Source organism: Schistocerca serialis, chromosome 2 (genome assembly GCF_023864345.2).
Source record: "Schistocerca serialis cubense isolate TAMUIC-IGC-003099 chromosome 2, iqSchSeri2.2, whole genome shotgun sequence".
Taxonomy (NCBI): domain Eukaryota; kingdom Metazoa; phylum Arthropoda; class Insecta; order Orthoptera; family Acrididae; genus Schistocerca; species Schistocerca serialis.
Genome location: NC_064639.1, coordinates 1,089,391,283 through 1,089,404,383, shown reverse-complemented (window position 1 = coordinate 1,089,404,383; position 13,101 = coordinate 1,089,391,283). Strand labels below are relative to the sequence as shown.

General features: G+C 44.0%; 1 protein-coding gene across 7 annotated transcripts in view; it reads left to right on the top strand.

The window, feature by feature from the left end:
• The window catches only part of LOC126458537 (leukocyte elastase inhibitor-like), a 342,121-nt gene that overhangs the window by 9,756 nt on the left and 319,264 nt on the right, over positions 1 to 13,101 (top strand). The window lies entirely within an intron of this gene.

Genomic DNA, 13,101 nt, shown 5'->3' with positions numbered 1-13,101 from the left:
ACGAATGGAGACGTGTCGTCTTCAGCGATGAGAGTCGCTTCTGCCTTTGTGCCAATGATGGTCGTATGCGTGTTTGGCGCCGTGCAGGTGAGCGCCACAATCAGGACTGCATACGACCGAGGCACACAGGGCCAACACCCGGCATCATGGTGTGGGGAGCGATCTCCTACACTGGCCGTACACCACTGGTGATCGTCGAGGGGACACTGAATAGTGCACGGTACATCCAAACCGTCATCGAACCCATCGGTCTACCATTCCTAGACCGGCAAGGGAACTTGCTGTTCCAACAGGACAATGCACGTCCGCATGTATCCCGTGCCACCCAACGTGCTCTAGAAGGTGTAAGTCAGCTACCCTTGCCAGCAAGATCTCCGGATCTGTCCCCCATTGAGCATGTTTGGGACTGGATGAAGCGTCGTCTCACGCGGTCTGCACGTCCAGCACGAAAGCTGGTCCAACTGAGGCGCCAGGTGGAAATGGCATGGCAAGCCGTTCCACAGGACTACATCCAGCATCTCTACGATCGTCTCCATGGGAGAATAGCAGCCTGCATTGCTGCGAAAGGTGGATATACACTGTACTAGTGCCGACATTGTGCATGCTGTGTTGCCTGTGTCTATGTGCCTGTGGTTCTGTCAGTGTGATCATGTGATGTATCTGACCCCAGGAATGTGTGAATAAAGTTTCCCCTTCCTGGGACAATGAATTCACGGTGTTCTTATTTCAATTTCCAGGAGTGTATAATCATTAATATGGATTGCAAATGGAAAAATTAGATTTATTGTAAGGGTTCTAAGAAGCTCGATGCATCTGTAACTGAAATCGCATACAAGACGCTAGTCACAGTTATTATGGAGTACTGCTACACCATTTGGAGTTGTTAGCAAGATGCCTTGGTAGCAGGAAGCACTTGAAGGAATTCAGAGACACGCTGCCAGGACCGTAAAAGGTTAGTGTAGCCTGTGAACAGAGATTCTCGTGAATGTGAATATTTGAAGGAAAAGCAGAAGAGGAGCGTTATTCTAGTTTAATCCTGTTGGGGAAAGTTAGAGAACCAGTATTCGACGAATGCAGCGTGACAGTTCTGCTGACGCCATCGTATACCTTGAGCAGTGACTATGAGAATAAGGTGAGAGAGACAAGGCCGCATGAAATTGCGTACAGAGAGACTTTTTCTTTCTTTCTCAGTATGTGAATGGAACAGGACAGATCCTGTAACATTGGTATGAATTGTCTTCCACCACAAACTCTCCAACGACTTTTGGAGAATTTAAGTAGCTATAGATACGAAAAACTCTAATCCGTAAAGTTATTTTCTTCGAAATACGGGGTGTCTACACCGAAATGTCCTATTTTCTATTTGCTCCCAACACAAAAGTAAATGAAATATATATATATATATATATATATATATATATATATATCCTTGTCAGAAATAAGTTGTACGTCAAGTTGAGTTTAAAAAAATTGCAACTTCAAATCAAAACACTTCCACGTGAGCACCTGCGGTGATTCGAAAAATGACTTGTCTGTACTGAAGTTCCAGCCAAGTCCGCTGCAACATGTACGAAGCGATGGTCCAACACAGTCCGAGTACGGTCTTGGAGGTCCAGACTACTCCGGCGAACGCACTGTCCTTCACGCAGTCCCAGAGAGAAAAGTCCACTGGTGTGATGCCAGGAGAACGAGAATGTTTGTTCATTGGTACACGTCGTCCAATCGAGAGTCCTGGAAATATTCGATTCAGAGTTTTCCGAACATTCATCGACCTGAGGTGAAGCAACATCTTCTTGAAACCACTGGTTCGGTTGTGTTTCTTCAGCCTTGGGAAAAGCGAACGTCTATAACAGTTCTAGGGACGATGTTATGTGACAGTTTTCTCAGCAAAGAGTAACTGTCCAACTACACTATGTGATCAAAAGTATCTGGACACTGGCTGAAAATGACTTACAAGTTCGTGGCGCCCTTCCATCGGTAATGCTGGAATTCAATATGGCGTTTGCCCACCATTAGCCTTGATGACAGATTCCGCTCTCGCAGGCATACGTTCAATCAGGTGCCGGGTTTCTTAGGGAATGGCAGCCCATTCTTGACGGAGTGCTGCACTGAGGAGAGGTATCGATGTCTGTCGGTGAGGCCTGGCACGAAGTCGGCGTTCCAAAATATCCCAAAGGTGTTATGTAGGATTCAGGGCAGTGCATTACATAGATGTTATTATCGTGTAACCACTCCGCACAGGCCGTATATTATGAACAGGTGCTCGATCGTGTTGAAAGGTCCAATCGCCATCACCGAATCGCTCTTCAACAGTGGGAATCAAGAAGGTGCTTAAAACATCAATGTAGGGCTGTGCTGTGATGTGGTACGCAAAACAACAAGGGGTCAAGCCCCCCTCTATGAAAAACACGACCACACCATAACACCACCGCCTTCCAATTTTACTATTTGCGCTACACACGGTGGCACGCGGAGTTCACCGGACATTCGCCATACCCACACCCTGCCATCGGATCGCCACACTGTGTACCGTGATTCGTCACTCCACACAACGTTTTCCCACTGTTCAATCGTCCAATATTTACGCTCCTTACACCAAGCGAGGCGTCGTTTGGCATTTACCAGCTTGATGTGTGGCTTATGAGCAGCCGCTCGACCATGAAATCCAAGTTTTCTCACCTCCCGCCCAACTGTCATAGTACTTACAGTGGATCCAGATGTCACCTGTCGCCGGTCTCTTCGGCGGTCTCTGTCAGTCAACAGACGAAATCGGCTCTGAGCACTGTGGGACTTCACATCTGAGGTCATCAGTCCCCTAGAACTTAGAACTACTTAAACCTAAATAACCTAAGGACATCACACACATCCATGCCCTAGCCAGGATTCGAACCTGCGACCGTAGTGGCCATGCGGTTCCGGACTGAAGCGCCTAGAACCGCTCGGCCACAGGCCCGGCAGACGAGATCGGCCTGTACGCTTTAGTGCTGTACGTGATCCTTCACGTTTCCACTTCACTACCACATCGGAAACAGTGGACCTAGGAATATTTAGGAGTGTGGAAATCTCGCGTACAGACGTATGACACAAGTGACACCCAATCACCTGACCATGTTGGAAGTCCGTGAGCTCCGCGAAGCGCACCATTCTGCTCTCTCACGATGTATAATGACTACTGAGGTCACTGATATGGGGTACCTGGCAGTAGGGGGCAGCACAATGCACCTAATATGAAATCGTATGATTTTAGGAGTGTCCGGATACTTTTGATCACTTTGTGTATCTTATCGCATATCAGGACACAGCAAACGGTCACTTTCTGAGTACGCCCACTTTTAGACTGCTACTGTGAGGATTCTGTGACTCCGAAATGCGAACGTTTTGCTTGTTTACAGATCCAGAGACTTGAATGTGCCCTCATCAGAGATCACTACTCTTGTCAAGAGAGCAGAATTCTGATACATTCGGTTAAGCATTTCAAATGCAAATCCACGCCACCGATGTCTGGCATCGGCTTTTATGGCCTGCAGAATCAGCACGTTGTATGACTACATATTCAACTGATGTTTCAGGACTTTATGAATTGTCGCAAGTGGCATTTGAAGTTTCCGTGAAGCCTGACTAATTGATTTGCGTGGACCTCATTGGAACATTTGGCAGACTTTCTCATCTTGTTCTTCAGAGAGGCCATCGGACCCTAGACTGACACACTACTTAAACTAGCTTAAACTAACTTATAATAAGAAGAAAACACACACCCCTGCTCGAGGGAGAACTCGAACCTCCGGCGGGAGGGGCCGCACAGTCTGTGACATAGCGCCTCAAACCACGCGGCCATTCCGAGCAGCCTTTTATCCTCGTAGCGCCTACTCCTGCCTCATTACACTACTGGCCATTAAAATTGCTACACCAAGAAGAAATAAAGATAAACGGGTATTCATTGGACAAATATATTATACTGGAACGACATGTGATTACATTTTCACGAAATTTGGGTGAATAGATCCTGAGAAATCAGTACCCAGAACAAGCACCTCTGGCGATAATAACGGCCTTGATACGCCTGGGCATTGATTCAGACAGAGCTTGGATGGCGTATACAGGTACAGCTGCCCATGCAGCTTCAACACGATACCACAGTTCATCAAGAGTAGTGACTGGCGTATTGTGACGAGCCAGTTGCTCGGACACCATTGACCAGACGTTTTCGATTGGTGAGAGATCTGGAGAATGTGCTGCCCAGGGCCGCAGTCGAACATTATCTACATCCAGAAAGGCCTGTACAGGACCTGCAACATACGGTCGTGCATTATCCTGCTGAAATGTAGGGTTTTGCAGGGATCGAATGAAGGGTAGAGCCATGGGTCGTGTCACATCTGAAATGTAACGCTGCAAACGTCGTCGAACTGTTCGTGCAGATGGTTGTTGTCTTGCAACCGTCCCCATCTGTTGACTCAGGGATCGAGACGTGACTGCACGATCCGTTACAGCCATGCGGATAAGATGCCTGTCATCTCGACTGCTAGTGATACGAGGCCGTTGGGAGCCAGCATGGCGTTTCGTATTACCCTCCTGAACCCACCGATTCCATATTCTGCTAACAGTCATTGGATCCCGACCAACGTGAGCAGCAATGTCGCGATGCGATAAACCGCAGTCGTGATAGGCTACAATCCGACCTTCATCAAAGTCGGAAACGTAATGTTACGCATTTCTCCTCCTTACACGAGGCATCACAACAACGTTTCACCAGGCAACGTCGGTCAACTGCTGTTTGTGTATGAGAAATCGGTTGGAAACTTTCCTCATGTCAGCACGTTGTAGGTGTCACCACCGGCGCCACCCTTGTGTGAATGCTCTGAAAAGCTAATCATTTGCATCTTCTTCCCGTCGTTTAAATTTCGCGTCTGTAGCAAGTCATATTCGTGGTGTAGCAATTTTAATGGCCAGTAGTGTATGAACAGGACGAAGCTGCCTTTGCACTTTAACAATGAATATAAACTTTACATACCGAAGCACAGTTTTCGCTTTCTCCAAAACTCACACCATTTTCGCTTGTATGGACAAGAAGGAAACATTTGCAAAGACGCAAAAAGTTGACGAAAATTAGGCATCAACTGTAGGTACTTCTACATTCAACGGACAAATCTGAGAAATTACTGTTTTTAAATCTCTCAAAAAATAGAGAATTTCGGTGTAGACACCCTACATAACTTCATTTCGATCAACCGCTGCCTCCGTCACGTGCTCGCGTATAAGTCAGCAGACAACCACGCCGCGGATGGATAAGTGACTGTGCCGAGTGTGGAATTCTAAATATGCTGCAGGTTGCGTATGCACAGAATCACAGGAGTGTGGTCTCGTCTGCTAACATCCGAAGTTAATCTACTCTCGGCAGGCTCAAGTTGGTTGGTTGGTTGGTTTTTTGGGGGAAGAGACCAAACAGCGAGGTCATCGGTCTCATCGGATTAAGGAAGGACAGGGAAGGAAGTCGGCCGTGCCCTTTCAGAGGAACCATCCCAGCATTTGCCTGGAGCGATTTAGGGAAATCACGGAAAACCTAAATCAGGATGGTCGGACGCGGGATTGAACCGTCGTCCTCCCGCAGGCTCAAGTCTATTGCAGTAGCAGATTTCGTGGTTTTGTCCCTTCTTATCATACAGTTTGTTGTCCGCTTTGTTTTGCGGCACACTACAAAGGTTGCACCAGGGCCTGGTAATATTGCTACTAGTGTTTCCCACAAGAAAGACGAAGTATCGGAAAGCAAAAGGTACCGATATTTACGTTTTACAGAACATTTATCTGGACGAGACGAAATCGCTTTTAATGAAGCAAAGGGAACTTCACAGCAAACATAAACATAGCCAAAACCTTGCAGACAAACAAAAATTACGCGAAGCGAAATATAGTGTGATGAGGGCTATGCGAGAGGCGTTCAGTGAATTCGAAAGTAAAGTTCTATGTACTGACTTTGCAGAAAATTCTAAGAAACTTTGGTCTATGTCAAAGCGGTAGGTGGATCAAAACAAAATGTCCAGACACTCTGTGACCAAAATGGTACTGAAACAGAGGATGACAGACTAAAGGCCGAAATACTAAATGTCTTTTTCCAAAGCTGTTTCACAGAGGAAGACTGCACTGTAGTTCCTTCCCTAGATTGTCGCACAGATGACCAAATGGTAGCTATCGAAATAGACGACAGAGGGATAGAGAAACAATTAAAATCGCTCAAAAGAGGAAATGCCGCTGGACCTGATGGGATACCAGTTCGATTTCACACAGAGTACGCGAAGGAACTTGCCCCCCTTCTTGCAGCGGTGTACCGTAGGTCTCTAGAAGAGCGTAGGGTTCCAAAGGATTGGAACAGGGCACAGGTCATCCCAGTTTTCAAGAAGGGACGTCGAACATATGTGCAGAACTATAGACCTACATCTCTAACGTCGATCAGTTGTAGAATTTTGGAACACGTATTATGTTTGAGTATAATGACTTCCCTGGAGACTAGAAATCTACTCTGTAGGAATCAGCATGGGTTTCGGAAAAGACGATCGTGTGAAACCCAGCTCGCGCTATTCGTCCACGAGACTCAGAGGGCCGTAGACACGGGTTCACAGGTAGATGTCGTGCTTCTTGACTTCCGCAAGGCGTTCGATACAGTTCCCCACAGTCGTTTAATGAACAAAGTAAGAGCACATGGACTATCAGAGCAATTGTGTGACTGGATTGAAGAGTTCGTAGATAACATAACGCAGCATGTCATTCTCAATGGAGAGAAGTGTTCCGAAGTAAGAGTGATTTCAAGTGTGCCGCAGGGGAGTGTCGTAGGAACGTTGCTATTCACAATATACATAAATGACCTTGTGGATGACATCGGAAGTTCACTGAGGCTTTTTGCGGATGATGCTGTGGTATATCGAGAGGTTGTAACAATGGAAAATTGTACTGAAATGCAGGAGGATCTGCAGCGAATTGACTCATGGTGCAGGGAATGGCAATTGAATCTCAATGTAGACAAGTGTAATGTGCTGCGAATCCATAGAAAGATAGATCCCTTATCATTTAGCTACAATATAGCAGGTCAGCAACTGGAAGGAGTTAATTCCATAAATTATCTGGGAGTACGCATTAGGAGTGATTTAAAATGGAATGATCATATATAGTTGATCGTCGGTAAAGCAGATGCCAGACTGAGATTCATTGGAAGAATCCTAAGGAAATACAATCCGAAAACAAAGGAAGTAGGTTACAGTACGCTTGTTCGCCCACTGCTTGACTACTGCTCAGGAGTGTGGGATCCGTACCAGATAGGGTTGATAGAAGAGATACAGAAGATCCAACGGAGAGCAGCGCGCTTCGTTACAGGATCATTTAGTAATCGCGAAAGCGTTACAGAGATGATAGATAAACTCCAGTGGAAGACTCTGCAGGAGAGACGCTCAGTAGCTCGGTACGGGCTTTTGTTGAAGTTTCGAGAACATACCTTCACCGAAGAGTCAAGCAGTATATTGCTCCCTCCTACGTATATCTAGCGAAGAGACCATGAGGATAAAATCAGAGAGATTAGAGCCCACACAGAGGCATACCGACAACCCTTCTTTCCACGAACAATACGAGACTGGAATAGAAGGGAGAACCGATAGAGGTAATCAAGTTACCCTCCGCCACACACCGTCAGGTGGCTTGCGGAGTATGGATGTAGATGTAGATGTAGAAATTAATTTCCAACAGTGAAAATGTTAGAACTGTTTAACGAAATAAATAATTTTCTGTGTTATTTGGCACACAGAAAGGAAACAAGATACAAAGGATAAAGCGAAAGGGTGCTGTTTAATGCCTTCTAAATATTGTTTGATGTGTTTGTATGTATTTCCTTTAGCAGGTGAATGTAGTTATTTCTGAATGTTGCATACGTGTTCGAAGGACCATTGCATCGAAGTTCGGAGTAACACAGTCACTGCAATATATCGTACTTATTCTCCGCCACCGCGCAAGCGAGTTCCAAGTAAAATGCCTCCTGTTTACGGGAATATACGAGGGTCATTCAGTAAGTAAAGAGACAAATTGGTCTGGATAAAAAAACGTTTATTTGTACCAAACAATACTTTTTCTACTTTTCAGCATAATCCCCTTGAACATTTATGAATTTGTTCCAACGGGCTACAAACTTTTTTACTCGATCTTGATGTCTGAACCAATTTCCTACAAACTTTTTCACGTCCTCGTTGCCCTGGAACCTCTTCCCTCGTAATGCCACTTTCAGTGCGCCAGTCGAATGGAAATCACTAGGTGCTATATCAGGACTTAAGGAGGATGATGCAGTACTTCCGAGCTCATTTTATCGATGGTTTCACGGGTTAGTTGAGAAATATGAGGACGTGCGTTGTCTTGCTGGAGAATCACACCTCTCCTCTGAGATCCAAGACGCCTTTCTCTCATGTCTGGCTTCACCTTGTTTAAGAGCAAATACGAGTAGTATTGGCTGTTCACTGTATGCTGCTCTTCGAGATAATCACAAAAAACTGGACCTTCAGCATCCCAAAACACGGTCAACATGACTTTTCCTGCTGATGCTTGGGTTTTGAATTTTTTCTTGACAGGTGAGTTGGTGAGCTTCCACTTCATGCTTTGTCTTTTTGATTCTGGCTCGTAAGAGTGAACCCAAGTTCCATCACAAGTTAAGATTTTGTTGAGGAAGTGCTCACCTTCTCTTTCATAACGTTCCTTTAGCTCTGTGCACACTCTCAATGTTGTTTTCTTGGGTAGCCGCGTCAACTCCTTTGGGACCCATCTTGCACATGTTTTGTGGTACTTCAACTTGTTACAGATAATGTTTTTAACTGTACCAGTACTAACTTGAACCTTATCAACTATCATTTCCACAGTCACACGGCGGTCGACACGAATAATGTCATCAGCTCGACTTTCAACTGAAGGAGTTGAAACTGCGACTGGTCGTCCAGAACGGTGTTCGTCAGTCACTGAGTCACGACCATTTTTGAACTGCTCTATCTGCTTGTAAAAATTTGCACGATTCATACAACCTTACCATAAACTTAAGAGCTTTTACACTATATATTCACTGGTTTCACGCCTTCAGCAAGCATAAAACGAATAACAGAACGTTATTCACCTAATGTGGACGTTTCAAGCAGACTCGCCATCTTGAAATGTATTTTTGAGGTTATAAACAAAACAATGTTGATACATCATCTGATCAGTGCTCATAACAGTGATGCCAACTTAAAGCCATAAAAGTACCAAACTTGCCCTACTAACAGTTTTTTCCCCAGACCAATTTGTCTCTTTAATTATTGATTGACCCTTGTACACAACTAGCTTGGCGCTCGCTGCTTCCCTCGCGTAGACTGTATGACCTGTAGAGACTTTTTGTTTGGCTTTTATTTAATCGAATTTTTATGTTGTTCACAAATTACAAAACCTAAGTTTTTCACACTAATTAAGGCCGTGTGAGCATGGTCTTTTCCGAATGTACTTCTGTTAGCAGGAGTCCAAGGTTTTTCTTAATCATGGTTGAAATGGTTCAAATGGCTCTGAGCTCTATGGGACTTAACTTCTGAGGTCATCAGTCCCCTAGAACTTGGAACTACTTAAACCTAACTAACCTAAGGACATCACACACATCCAAGCCCGAGGCAGGATTCGAGCCTGCGACCGTAGCAGTCGCGCGGTTCCTGGCTGTAGTGTCTAGAACCGCTCGGCCACCCCGGCCGGCTCTTAATCATGCCTTTTTGCTTTCTTGAGGAGGTACTTCCATAGCAACTTTCATCTCCTAACAAATATTTCTTTACATCTAACAGACAAGTGAAATACCACTTTTCATAAGTTTAGCTTTAAAAGTTTTTTAATGTAACGAAATACTTTCTTAAAAAAGTTTCGTCCCCTATTGCACTCCCTTAGGCATTGAATTTCCAGGAACACTGATATATTTTAATTTCTAACGGAGAAGTCAAATACCAATTGTCATATATGCAGCCCTAAAATTCTTTAGTTCTTTAGTAATTGTTTGTTTTCAAAAATCTTTCACCCATTATTTTACTCCCTTAATGAGTGAATTTCCAGTAATACTGAAATACGCATTTTTTATTTTTTGACTGAGAAACCAAATACCAGTTTTCGTAGATCTAGATTCAAAATTCCCTTAATAGCGACATACTTTCAAAGAGCCTTTCATACCCTATCTCACCCCCTTGGTAGTGGAAGTTCACACAATCCTTTCTTAAACGCCGGCCGTAGTGGCCGAGCGGTTCTAGGCGCTTCAGTCTGGAACCGCGCTACAGCTACGGTCGCAGGTAAAATCCTGCCTCGGGCATGGATGTGTGTGTCGTCGTTAGGTTAGTTTGGTTTAAGTAATTCAAAGTTCTAGGCGACTGGTGACCTCAGATGTTAAGTCCCGTAGTGCTCAGAGCCATTTGAACCATTTTGAACCTTCTTAAACGATGCCTGCAATTTAAGACCCACATCCTCTCCAAACCTCAAGTTTGTATCCTTAGTGGTTTGGGCTGAGCGGTGATGAGTCCGTGAATCAGTATGACCCTATTTCACATCCTTAGGGATTGAATTTCCAAAAACAGTGACATGCGTGTGTTTTATTTCCAACAGAGAAGCCAAATTTCAATTTTCATGTATTTAGCTTAAAAATGCTTTCACAATAAAATATTTTCATAAAAAAGATCTAGTTCCCTATTTCACGTCCTTATGGGCTCAATTTCCGAATTCAGTGAAACATAAATTTTGTAATTTGTAACCGAGAAGTCAGAAACTAATGTTCATAGGTGTAACTGTAAAAACAATTTAGCAGTTCTTTAATAATATATTTTCAAAAAAAGCTTTCACACACTATTTCACCCCCCATAAATTTGAATTTCCAAAAATGCTGAAACATGTATTTCTTTATTTCTGTCTGAGAAACCAAATACAAATTTTCATTGATCTAGTTTCAAAATTGCCTTAATAGTGACATTTAAAAAAAAAAAAAACACCTATATCGTCTATTTCACCTCCTTAGGGATGAAATTTCAAAAAAATCCCTTCTTAAACGACACGTACATTGTAAGATACACAGGTTCTCAAAATTTCTAGTTTCTATCCCTGGCGGTTTGGGCTGAGCGATGTTGAGTCAGTAAGTCAACAGTCAGGACATTGGATTTTGTATGTATAAGATGGCTGTAGGAGCACAGGCTGTAGACATGAAGCTCACGTAATATGGAAGTTTGGGTCTAGCCGTGTGTCGCACTCGCATAGCCTAATGCTGCCGGCACAGTAGCTCAGCGTGTTCGATCAGGGGGCGTTAGCTGTCCTCTGTAATAAAAAAATGAGTGAATGAATCAACGATGAACTTGAACGCATGTCATGGGACGTCCGCCCCGAACAAATGCCACGAACAATAACGAAGAAAATGAGCTCAACGAAGGAAAAAGAAAATGGTAAGGCGGCTGCTCGCAAAAGCGGCAAAACCGGGTTCGAGTCTCGGTCGTGCACAAATTTCCATCGTTGTCATTCTATTATACAGCTGATGGTTGCCCGTATTCGCAACTCCGAATACATTTCATGTATCTATGGATTTTGTTTTCCGCAGAGATAAACCCAATTACCACTGAAACTTCCTGGCAAATTAAAACTGTGTGCCGGACCGAGACTCGAACTCGGGACCTTTGCCTTTCGCGGGCAAGTGCTCTACCATCTGAGCTACCAAAGCACGACTCACGCCCTGTCCTCACAGCTGTACTTCTGCCAGTACCTCGTCTCCTACCTTCCAAACTTTACAGAAGCTCTTCTGCGAACCTTGCAGAACTAGCACTTCTGAAGGAAAGGATATTGTGGAGACATGGCTTAGCCACAGCCTGGGGGGATGTTTCCCTAATTGCCATTGTCTGTGGCTACAATGTGTCGCTACATTTCAATTTTTCGTGGAAAGTGTAGTCCCTCACAACCTCACTTCACGTGGTAAACTGCACAGCAGACAGCTCTCACAACAAGTTTGGCGCTGAGGTGTAAACCAAAACGACCAATCGTGACAAGGATAAAACCCCAGAGGCACTGCACAAAACTCACCTGTCACGAGTAGTCAGTTCAAAGGAAAAAAGTCGCTTTTGTAATAGCGGCTTAAGGCGCCACATGATCCTAATGTCTTCCAGTACATAACAACGGTCTTCGAAACTGGATGCTCTGTTTCTCCTGAAAGTCGATCTTTAGTTTTTCTCATGTGGGATAGTGGACTTTTCCACAGTATTGTTACTCTGAAGGTGGCAGTAATCGAAACAATGTCACTCGTTTGTCAAACTGTATGAACTCACATAAAGAGGTTATAGGACTGTATTACAAGTCTGAATGTTTTCTTTGCTCTTGCGGAAAATGCTCAGTGCTGTAGCAACCTTGCATGGCTTCGTTTACATTTCCATCCACTAAATCCTTGAAAACACCCGACTGCCCCACTTGTGTATCGGGAAACTTCCCTAAAGATCTTTGCCACAATAATATGTTTATGCAACCCATGTCCTCCACCGAAATTCATAGCGAAGGTAACATAATAATGAAACCAAGGTAAATAATACTCTACAGTACTTTTCGTACTACGCTGAAGAACAAATTGTGATCTATCTTCATAAATTATGTTTATTTCTGCTTGCATTTCAGTAAATTAATTTGTCTTTGACTCTTCGAGATGTAAAGTCCCATTGAAACTCATGCTTCTCTTGAACAATCTGAAGGAATGGTCTCCTTAAAGAATAGTTCAAGTATTCACATTGTTTATGGAAACTACAATTTATGTAAACCAGGATGTCCAGAAGCACATTCGAGTGAAATTTCAGCCGAATATGATAACAGTGTCTCAAGCGCTGCGCAATATCTTTCGGTTCCGTCGCATCATTTTCTTTAATTTCAGCTGAATGAGAGTTGTCTGAATTCAGTGTTTGTTACAGAAATGCACATACGAGAAATGGATCGAAAACACTCAGGAGAAGCTATCCAGTGTATAGGATCACCAACATAGGGTCACTAATACACCTATGGATAGATCGTGTTGGACAACGATACAATAACCTTGTATAGCCTTTTCTAGCTGGTTAAATAACAGTCAATGTT